The sequence below is a fragment of the Triticum dicoccoides genome, chromosome 4A (assembly GCF_002162155.2).
Source record: "Triticum dicoccoides isolate Atlit2015 ecotype Zavitan chromosome 4A, WEW_v2.0, whole genome shotgun sequence".
Lineage (NCBI taxonomy): Eukaryota > Viridiplantae > Streptophyta > Magnoliopsida > Poales > Poaceae > Triticum > Triticum dicoccoides.
In genome coordinates, this window is record NC_041386.1 from 481,039,024 (window position 1) to 481,049,795 (window position 10,772).

A 10,772-nucleotide genomic window follows, 5' to 3' on the forward strand; every position below is an offset into this window, starting at 1 on the left:
GCCCACGGTGAGTCTAGCCCATAATGAACAGTAATTTTCTTTATACCCGTTAACGGCCCGTGATTTACATGGGCCGTTTCCAGCCCGTGTTAGCTTTCGGCCTATTGACGGCCCATACGTTCTTGGGCTCCTTTTCGGCCCTCGATTACTTCCGGCCCATTACTGGCCCATTCCACTAATGGGCCAAATTCGGCCCATGGCAAGAGTCGGCCCTTTACTAGCCTGTTACCCTAATGGGCCAAAATCGGCCCATGGCAAGAGTCAGCCCGTTTCTGGCCTATTAACCCGTTGCCCCATTTCCAGCCCATCCTATATTCTGGCCCATTAACGACCCGTTATGCCTGTGACAGAATTAAGCCTTTGCTTTCCTACTGCCTGTTTACGGCCTATTACTGTGCTGGGCCGATACCAATTACGCCCGATTATGGCCCATGTAGACACATTTATCCGACGGCCCGAGGCCCACTGATTACAGGCCCATTTATCGACGGCCCGTAGGTGACCCATGGATCCTACGACCCGTATATGGCCCATGGTAGTTGCGGCTACTAGCAAACCAGGGAAAAATAAGACTAGGAAATAAATAAGGCCGAAACTAATGCTAGGCTATTAAGGCGATTGCACAGATTACATCCACTCGGCATCAAAGATTGCCACCAGTGCAAATATAGGGAACACCCTACACTATACAAAAATGGCTTGCTGTTTTCTTCAGGCGGTGGCTGCACATTAAGAATACATTTTGTATCGCACCAAAACAAATTACAACTATATAACAAAAGGAAGGTTGGCATAAAACTTAATAGTCTAGCAAATAAATGCACCACCAAAAGTTCAGAAGCTCAGTTCATTTGACCTGACTGTTATGTTTTCATGTTGTATTGTCCGATGGAGCACCATAACCCTTGCCTTCATTTCCCCTAGGCTCCTGAACAACATAGCAAATGTCTGATAGTCTGGTTTCAAAACCATGCATATCTTGACGACATTGAGCAATGTTTCTCCTTGTTTCACAAAGGGTCTCTGTTAGGGAATGGACTTGTGTCTGGAGCGCAGATACAACATTGCTTTGAGCTTGCATATCTTGATCATGAGGCAGTTTGGACGATATTGCCTTAACAACCAACCCAGTATTATGTAGGAACATGCTTTTGGCACTGTTAGTGGACAGGTACTGACCCACTGCAGCAAGAGCTGACATTGCGGTTATAGTTGCCTCGCCACCTTCTGAAGGTGGCGGTTCCACCATTTTTTCCATAGCTCGCTGAAAAGTTGAGGTTTTACATTAGTAGTACCAGAACAGAAGATATTAAGGAGGCAGCAAAACCAAACAAAATAGCTTTGGTCTATATACAGAACTTATTCTGGTGAACCCATGTAAAATATTAGTTGTATTTTATTGCAAAGTACATAATAAAACCAGGTTCCAAACATATGACCATGTACCATCGCTAATGTATTGTCTATTTCTTCACATTGTATTCAGGGCTAAGGATGAAGAGACGAAGTTTATAATACGGTAAGCATAGTATGACGTCATTCATATCACAAAACAACTGAGAACAGACAAACAATCAATTGTAACATTGTGTGGGCAAGTCCAGCACGGAACTAGATTACGAGTCAAGATGAAAGGAACATCACTCGTCTCTTTTAAACCATGTATGGTGCAATGATACACTAAGACAATTGTGTATAAAATTGAAAAGAGTAATAGACATTGGCTGCAAACCATGCAGTTCAAGGCACAAGTCAGCGTAAGTAGTAGTTAAAAGGCATGAGGATTAAGGACTTACAACAGTGACTTTGACTGGTGTAGTCATGCCCTTCTTCTTGCTGGTGTGACAGTCCTTGAAGATTTCCACAACATTTGGTTCAGGTACTTTTTGGTCCTTGCGGGCTTTCCTCTGCATTTGGAACAAGTCAATATAGATCTGATAATATGGTACAGCGAAAAGAGTGAAACAACAGCTAATTACAAGAGCCTCGCAGTGTGCAATATAGCTACGAGATCCTGTCGTCTGTTGGAATTTCACTTTCGTACAGTTGGCCTTGTTCTTTGAACAGTTCACCTACAAGAAGATAGATTTGTATGGCACATGCGTAAATAGGACTTCAACATGTGATCTGATGACATATATATAATGTACCTAATACTTCGGATCGAACCAGTGTTTAACGAGGCCTCTCCAGTCTTCATTAGATATATTTTCCACTGGAGATGTTTGGGCAAGTTCACTATTAGCCTTGCCTTCAAAGTGAGTTTTCCTCAAGTTATACCGATACTGTCGCAGAGCAGACTTGAAAACATGGGTGCAAGCTTGTCTGGTTGCATCATCTTGGCTATCCAACTTGAACCTCATCTGTTGAAAATTATGGGAGTCTCATTATCAGCAACCTAGAAAGTATTGGACAGAGCAAGACGATATTACTAGTTTCCATACATAACCATACTTACAGATAAATGGTCGAGGAAGGTGTTGAACTGGGTTTCGTCTTTGTCATTCCTGTACTGAATCCATGTTGGGAGGATACGTACATGACACCTAACAGCAATCGCTGCCTCTGATACTAACTTGGCTGACTCTGTAGCATCATGTGGCCTTTTGAACCTACCTCAAAACGGATCTCCATTCTTCCTCCTCTAGATTTAGTTAACCTATCGAGCATTATCCCTGATGTTTGTTTCCTCTTGCGCCTAGGTGCTAGTCCAACAACAAACATAGGAAGTGTTAGTGTACATCAAACTTTGAGACTACATATAAAGAAGCATGCAACTGTAACTTGACTCCAGCAACTACCTTCTTGCTGTTGAAGCTCACAAGGTTCATCTGATATTGCCAACTCATCTTGTGTCAAGAGTGCTTGGGAAGTAGTGTCAGGTGGCAAGGGAGCTTGGGAACGTGCTGCTAGCTCAGTTGATGCACTAGTACGTCGTGTAGCTGGTAGTACTGTGGTAGGTGTTGCGAGAACTAGGGCTGTCTCTGCTTGTTTGGTGGCAGCTATTTGTTTCTGTTTGTCTTTTTTTGCAACCCGTGTAGCATGGAATTCTGTGTTTGTAGAATTTTCTGCTAGACTTTGACCTTCTATTGCACCATCAGTACCAGCAGAATCTGCAGGATTCATCCGCTTCTCATTCCCTACCATTATGTGTTTTTTCCTCTTTCTCTGTGCCATGTTAAGTCAAGCCGACAAGAAAAAGGAATAACAATTTAGTTCTTCAGAACAAATTGATGTGTGATGCAGACGAACTAAACTTTGATGTTAGAAAACCACATGATAGGAGGATGTAATATGTATGAAAAACTGGACGGAAGAGATAACCAGAACTATGATGTGTAAACTAAGAAGAAGACATTTCAGCAAATTAGAAGCAATGCAATGGAAGGTAGACACCATATGAAAGATGCTACAAATATCGCTCTGCCAAGTTAACAGTGTCTCATCATAAATGGCGTTTAAACAAATGTGAAGCAGTACAAGAAATAAATCATATGCAAGATGCAAACAACATCACACTACCATGTTAGAGGTCTCTCGTCATTAGTGCCATTGCATATTCACAGCTTATGATGTGTAAACTAAGGAGAAGGCATTTCAACAAATTAGAAGCAATGAAAGCTAGACACCATATGAAAGATGCAACGAATATCACTCTACCAAGTTAAAACTGTCTCGTCATAAGTGCCATTTCAACAAATTAGTAGTACAAGCTAGAAAAGAATGTGAGATGTAACCTATATCACACTCCGAAGTCAAACGTTTCTTATGATAAGTGATTGTTGCAGGTTACACAACAGTAGTAATATGATGTAAGAACATGGTGTCATAGACAGATATTGTATGTTCTAGAAACAGGAACACGTGTCTTACTCAAGTATAATGTGTAAAGTAAGCAGATGGAATTCAACAAAATTAGAAGCAATACAAGCTAGACATCACACATAACATGCAACCACATATAACAGTGCCAAGTTAGAGGGAGCACCGGTGATGCTGCACTAGGGGAGACGTGCTCATCATAAACATAGCTTTGTTGAGTGTCTATGCATGTGTTGTCTTGGAAATCATCTTGGGGGTGTGGAGGAGTAGAAACTGTAGAGGCCCTCCGTTCAGAAGGAGCACCTTTATCCGCTGCCTTGCTAACTTCCTTCCGCTTTATTGATTTTGAATTGTCAAGTAAAACCGACAAGAAAAAGCAATAAAATTGTCTCTTCATAACTCATTCATGCATGATACTGACAATCACTACTTTGATGTAAGGCAAACACATGATACCAGGATGGAATATGTACGAAAAACAGGACGGCATGGCATGTTCACAACTGTTTGTGTAAACTAAGCAGAAACCATTCTAGCAAATAAGAAGCAATGCAAGCTAGACACCACTTGAAAGATGCAACCAATATGACTCTGCCAAGTTAAAAGCGTCCCATCATAAATGGAATTTCAACAAATTAGAAGCAGCGCATGCTATAAATCATATGAAAGATGCAACTAATATCGCACTGCATATACTAAAGGTGTCTCGTCATGTTGATTGATGCGGGATACAAAAAAACAATAGTTTTATGTAAGGACATGCTTAATAGACAGATGTACTATGTACTAAATACAGGAAGGCATGTCACATTAACAGGGATAATGTATAAGCTAAGCAGACTAGCACATGCAGTTTAACCAGATTGGAAGAATTACAATCTAGACACCATATGCAACATGCAACCACATATCACGCTGCCAAGTTAGAGCAAGCACCTGCGATGCTAGTGTAGGGGAAATGCTGTAATCAACTACAGAGCTACGTTCACTATCTTCATGTAGCATTTCTGTTTCTTGAGAATCATGTCGGGAGGCTGACGCTACATTCTTTAAATGAGGAGTAGTCCCCTTGCCTGCCTGCCTCGTCATAAGTGATTGATGAGGGATACAAAAGAACATTAGTTTGATGTAAGAACATGGTTAATACACAGGTGTACTAGTATGTACCAAAAACAGAAAGGCATGTCATATTCAAAGGTATAATGTGTAAGCTAAGCAGATGCAATTTAACCAAATTGGAAGCAATACAAGCTAGACATCCGGCTGGAGTGGTGAGCATGATCATCTAGGACCTGAGAGCCTGGTGGGAGGCGGGCTGCTTCGCCACCATCGCAGCTTTTTAGTTGGCTTCCAGGTGACGCCTATGTTTGCTGGGCTTGTCACTGGCTTGGCCAGTGCCCTGACTAGCTATTTGTCTTCTGGTGCTCACGGGATGGTGGTTCATGTAAAAAAAATATCTTTCCTTATCTTATCGACTTCGGGCTTTCGAATACAAGCTAGACACCATACGGAACATGCAACCACATATGACACCGCGAAGTTAAAGCAAGAACCTGGGATGGTGGTTCATTGCGAGCAAGGTCATCAACTCTAGAGCTACGTTCCCTGTCTCCATCTGCTGACACTGCACCCATTAAAGCGTTGAAACGTGTCTTGCCTAGCCGCACAACAAGCTGGAGCGACTTATCTCTTTTCTTTTTGGCTTCTCTCATGGCAGCAGTCTAAAATACCCTTGCATAAAAACACAACAGTGAGAGTAAGGGTGGAGTGTGTGCAGAACTAGTGCACTGTAAAAGTAGCAGATAGCAGGTGGCTGAAATATAAATGACACGAGACATATGATAGCTCTACAACATTGCATGGCAAACAAAATTAGATTCTACTCCGTATGATTTTGTAATATATGAGCGCAGGAAATGCAGGTACTCCTCCAGCACACCACCACATGTGGTCATATCTAAGATAATAGTCGACTGAAAATAAATAGGCCAGTCAATTTTTTAATGAACCGTCCGATCTATAAGGAACGGGCAGATGGCCTTCGTCTACCTCCCGCCAGTCACTGTTGACGATCTTTCTCGAACCGCCAGCGTCCACCGGCCTAGACCCCTGCCTTCGCTGCCTACCCTCCCATCGACCTCACACCACCGCCGTGCTTGGCAGCGCCCCCAGGCCATCCCTTTAATCCCGGCCGACCTCCAGATCGGGCGCCAATAGCTCTAGGCCGCACACGCCCCTATGATAAACACCAAGGCGCTGCTTCCCCGGTGTAATAGGCGTACTGGCGCCTGTTACACCGGGGAATGCTTCCGTTAATTGGGAATCAAGTGGCCAGAAATTGAAATTCAGGGGGGCGACAGACCTCTAGCTAAGGTGAAATAGTATATGAGGAGAAACCTTGTGCATCGCGAGTTATTAGGAACATCTAGTATCAAGAAGAAGCGGTTAACTAGTGTCTTCTGTAGGATGAATACCGTGCAAGCATAGACGTAAGATTTGCACGAATAAGGGAAGAGGAGTACCTTTTTTGGTTGCCGGTGTGGTCACCCCCACATGTCGCGCCGATCTTGTTGTTTTTATTGGGGAAACCGATGTTCTGGAGGGTGCATGCTTGGGCGAACCCATGGCAAAATTGTTGACTGTGTTGCCGTGGCCATATGTCGGCGGAGGGGAAGCAAATCCGAGGCAGCGAAGGATGGCGTAGCAGGAACAGCTCCGGTGCGGTGGAGGGTGGCGAAGCTGGAGCGGCAGCGGTGAGGCGCAGGACAACGTGGTTGAACTGGCTCGGGTACGGACGGCTCGGCCTCGGCTTCAACTACTAGCCATGAGGGCGTTGCGGTTGAGGTTGTGGTGGACGACGACGTCGGGGTATCGGCTCCGGCGTGATGGAGGAGGGCGGCGGTTGATGGGTGGGATGGGGTGGCGGACGGAGGACGCCGGGATTTCGCGGCTGGTGGAGAGGTAGTTTTGGCGCCCATGGAGTACGAATGGGGAATCAGACGGGTGGGGGGAACCATGTTTCGGTCTGGGATGCGCCTGTTTTTGGATTTTTTGAACAGAAGATGGGACGCGCTTGTTTGAAATTTGGGGGAAGTACAAACTTTGCCCCCCCTCTTAAATTTGGGGCCTACTGCGGGTCGGGGGTAGGATGGTAATCCCAGGTGTCCCAAATAGTGGGCGGGAGCGATTTCGGCCGCGCGCATGTGTGCTTAGGCGCCATTGTGTATGAATGTTTTTCGGATGTGGTTGCGTGGCGTCTATATGAAGCTACAAACCTACCCTTGTTTAGACCTTTGGACGTCGGGCCGGTAGGTTTCACGGGTCGGAGTTATTAGAAAACTAATTTCCTTGTACTACCAAACATTGGTCTCACGCGGTTTCGGGCGAGTAGAGGCTCTTTGGGCGCTTCGTTCGAAATTTTGAAACACAAGCATTCACGTTTAGAGTACTCTTGAACTATGCGGATTGACCTAAATATACAACGTTATATTTGACCTTGCATGTTTGAAAACCTCATTAAATTATCCGCTTCTTTTTGAAATTTTGACACTTGAAAATCCTATAACTACGATTATTTTGGAATGGAGGAGCTAAATTTGAATCTATTTTGTACACGACTACATATGCTATTATGTACAAAATCAGAGCAAAGATTGGTGCCCCCATAATTTAGGTATGGTTTACAAATGCCATGATATCAAATTCAAATAATTGAATGGACTTCATGTTGAATTCGATTTTTTTAAACCACCTTAAGTTGAATTCAAATGTATGCTAGTTCATAGGTAGTAGCTATTTATAATGTCCATTGTGTAACTTTCGTATGTATAATGTTCTTTACACACACAACATGAACTATACTCATGTTTATATTCGATTGCTGAAGCGATGCATTGTCTGGAGTTCAAAATACTAACTATGTGGATCAATTGTGTCGAATAATAACATAGACATGCTCAAGTTCGATAGAATCTAGATGTCTGATGGATCAATGACCGTTCCTTAGGCGAATTGCAAATATCATGATCCCATCCTAATATTTGGATACAATTTATATCTTTAATCAATGTGTAGAGCAGTCTTTTACGTGTAGTCTCACTCTCCATCGGTGGTCTCTCACACATGCTCACACACTCTCTCCCAAGGTGTCTTTCTCACACACATGCTCTAGATATAACCCTCCCTCTCTCTCGTAACCATTTACAGCTGTTTTCACTAACCTTTATCACAAGCACTCTTCCTCTTGCAAACATACACACGCACAATCCTCATCGACCCTTTCTATATACATGGACCTGCCTACGTGTCTCATGTATGCACATTATCTTTACGCCTGTCTCTCACGCATTGTCTCACACCTCTCTTCCTAATCGACGAGTATGATTCTAGCAGAGCATTCTGTAGGATGCCCCTTAAAGTTAGGTTGGATGAATAGTAATATCAGAGATAAAGGGGTTACCTTAGTCCGAGAACCTAGGGTTACAAATCCTAGCCGGCTTTGTCAGTGGACACAGAGTCCTTCACAATTCTGCTATCTTTGTCTTGTACGACTAGTCATCCATGGGTCTTCCTAAATGCGTCACGGGCCAACCAATGTGGCGCAGGACGGAACAGAATGAAGGGCCTCACCTCGACCCACCGGACCTCACGCGGTGACACACCCTCTGCCCCCACGTCTCATTATCTTCTCACACCCACAAATACCAACACAAACACCACACACATAGAAAATTTCTCCTGGTGCCTCTATTCCCTCCCCCCTTGCATATACACACTCAACGGAATGGAATCTCTTGTCGTGACATCATATTCATCTCTCTCTCTCTAGACCACTCTCATTTCTCGTGCTATCTCTCCCACGCCCCCCCGTCGCCCCCTCTATCCATGCCTCTCTCGAATACGTAATACACACACATACCTCTCTAGGCCCCGCCAAATGCATCAACTACACATTCACACATGTTACATCACGTACCCCATTGATCTAAAAAGCCATCTCTTCACGTTTATTTCGCATACAACATTCCTTTTGAATAAAGTGTGGCCAAAAAATATTTTAGAGTTTCTACATATATAAAACATTACAAAGTTATATGGAGGAGTACGAACGCTAATTTGCATTGCATGGTGCCCATAATGATATTTATTCCGCACTATGAATTTGTATATTTTTATACTATATACAAAGTTAGTCATAATAAAGAGAAATGAAGAGCATCTCTCTCTCCATCGCATACCCCCCTATACGCCCTTTCACGTATGCATACAAAACTATCTCCAGGTCCTCTAAAAGTAAGCCCCCCAGAAAATTCAGGCATGTTTCATCTTTCTCTCGCGATATATGCAATGACGATCATTGTATTTGAAGCAAAAGCACGATACGTACATTGGACTTCAGAATCCACTCATTACGGTCACCATTTATGTTTAGTGGTTATTATGCAGTCACGGGCTCACCGTACAACTCTGTATTTGCTCATGACATGACTAGTTGACCAGTTAAACGCTCCACGTGGCACCTCTAGTGTTGCATCACATTATCTCACTACCATCGTGCCCACCTGTCGACTTGTATCTACTCTACATCTACACTCTTATAAAAAACAGAGTTGGTGATGATGGTGTGCCTGCCATCCTGCAATATAGGCCGTCGAATTTATATCTGATGGATAGGAAAGAAACTATGGCAATTTTGCAAAAAGGCACCCACACACCTCTCCACATTTGCAAATAAGGCCTTCCCTCGTTCATCCTTTTCTCTCACAAGATAAACAAGTCATACAAATGCATATTGATGTTACGTGCAACGCACGGGCATCTTGCTAGTAAGAATGAAAACAAACGACAAAAAATATATTTGGACGGTGGTTCGAAGTCATGACCGCGGGCACAACGGACAAGGTGGCCTTGTATTGGTATGCTGAGCCATCTATTTTAACACACATGAGCTGGTGTGGTGATTATACACACATGCACACATGCACACGAACTGCATCCACACAACACTCACACAAACACATGCACCCATGCACGCACGCAACACTCACACGTACACACACAGCCACGCACGCACGCAACACTCACACACATGCACACAACACTCACACGCACACATGCATGCACACACCAGTACACCACACGACCAACACACACTCTCACGCTCACGTGCTCAACCTACACATGCATGCGCACACATCAGGCCCTGACAGACACATACACAACCAGGTGATTCCCGCGCACGGGTTGGAGCCTTGTCGTGCCTGCATAAATTTGTGTTTATCTGACCTTTTGCCTATGCGAACTGACATGTGGGACCCACAACAAACGTGGTCAATTTAACTAGTCAACATGGCGCCACGCAGACTATTTGGCCGGTCAACAGAGTGCAATCCGATGCTGAGCTGTGAGCAAGTGACCGTATAATCACCGCAAGACGTATATAGTGACCCTAATCAGCTTATTCTGAAGTTCGGTGACCGTATTTCGCTTTTCTCTCTGTAGTCCCTCCAAAACTACATCTCTACACGTTCTTGTATGTTACATCTAACAACTATGCAATACATCACTACTACTACAATCTAACACAATAAAGCATATGTGTTTTTAGTTTTACTAGATATCATATTGTTACTTATAATTATTCAGTTTGCATACATTAAAATTGCCTTTGAAATGTATGGCCAGTATCATCTACCGCGCGGGAAAAATCCCGCCCTTTCCTATTTAATCGGGTTTGTATCGATGGATCGTGCGAAACAGCAAAACTATACTAGTACTATACAGTACAAGTGACAATTCACCGGGCAGTCGTGTCGTCTACTCCTCCGTCGTAAGAGTGGAGCACTCGCTTTCATAAATCTTCTAGTCCCTTTCGCCGACATGTGGGACATCAAGCTACCGGGTCCACATGCCATACCGGAATACAGTGCAGAGCAGCCGGGGTGAAGCAC